The following is a 1,253-nucleotide window of genomic DNA, read 5'->3' as shown; positions in this document are numbered from 1 at the left end:
AAAAAAACTAGCTTTTAGATAATTACAATCCTTCTCAAATTTGTCATTCCAGTTTTCTATTGATTCCACACACATCAAAGCACAACATTTCTATCACACACATTCCCCAACAATTTTGAGGCTTGTTCAAATGTTTTGTGGACAGAAATGTTACAGTTAAAAACACATTATTTTGAGGTCAGCAAGTTCCTTTCTATATAGAAATCAAACAAATCTGTAATGTTCAATGACTCATTCCACTTCGCTCTTACACTAACAAGTATTGAAAGATCATCCGTATTCACCTATGCGGCTTCCCTGGACACCAATCGGCCCAAACGTTAGAAGTCCAACCACGAGTGCGAAACTGGGTACAGACATAGTCACCTGTTCCGATTCATATCTGAAGCAGATCTAATTGGAACAGCTCACTAATCTCACATCTCAGAGGTGTTTCCCAGGGTGCATCACTCCCTAGGGGGACGCTGCCGCCACCCATTTTGCCTATTGACAGGTTGACGTTGCCACTTTTGGAGCCAGTAACCACCTAAGGGGAAAATAAGACAGTGGGCACGTTACAGGCTGGCTACATCGCAAATGACCATTGATGCAATGCAACGTCTGCAATGTAGTCGGCCTGGAACGCGTCCGAAGACGGACTTTATACGCTTACATTTTTTACTACTTACTAGAACATAAATATGAAAACACAAAACGTATTACAATAAGATGCACATGCAAACGTTCATTCTGAAAAACAAATCACAGAGAAAGAACCATATGGTGTAGAACATGGATCATCAAGTAGATTCAGCCACAGGACGATTATTTTCTTGAGTGGATGGTCAGGGGGCCGGCAAATTAATTACAAATTATTTTGACTGCAAATTGACCACAAGTAGCCCAAACAGATATTTCAAATAATATTTTCAAACCTTGCTTACATATGTATACGATTACATATACAGTAACGCTATTATGTGTCAGATCACTTTGTAACAGATTTCCAAAATTAAAATCACTTGGGAGCTTGTTTGCCGGTGTTTTTTTTTTATGTCCAACAAGAAAATAAAATGTTTTAGATATATGAAAAAATGTTGCTCAGAAAACTTGGGGGGACAAATAAAATCACCTGCTTCAGCCTGCAGGACACCAGTTGGGGAACCCTGGTATATAAGGTATTATCAAGTGCACTTACAGAGTGAAGAGGGGTTTAGTAGGGAACCTTACTGGCTGTGTGAAACATAAGGATGGTGAGGTCTGTGGTAGACAAT

The sequence above is a fragment of the Salmo salar genome, chromosome ssa01 (assembly GCF_905237065.1).
Source record: "Salmo salar chromosome ssa01, Ssal_v3.1, whole genome shotgun sequence".
Classification (NCBI taxonomy): Eukaryota; Metazoa; Chordata; class Actinopteri; order Salmoniformes; family Salmonidae; genus Salmo; species Salmo salar.
The sequence above is the reverse complement of the archived record's forward strand: the minus strand, read 5'-3'. Positions refer to the sequence as shown.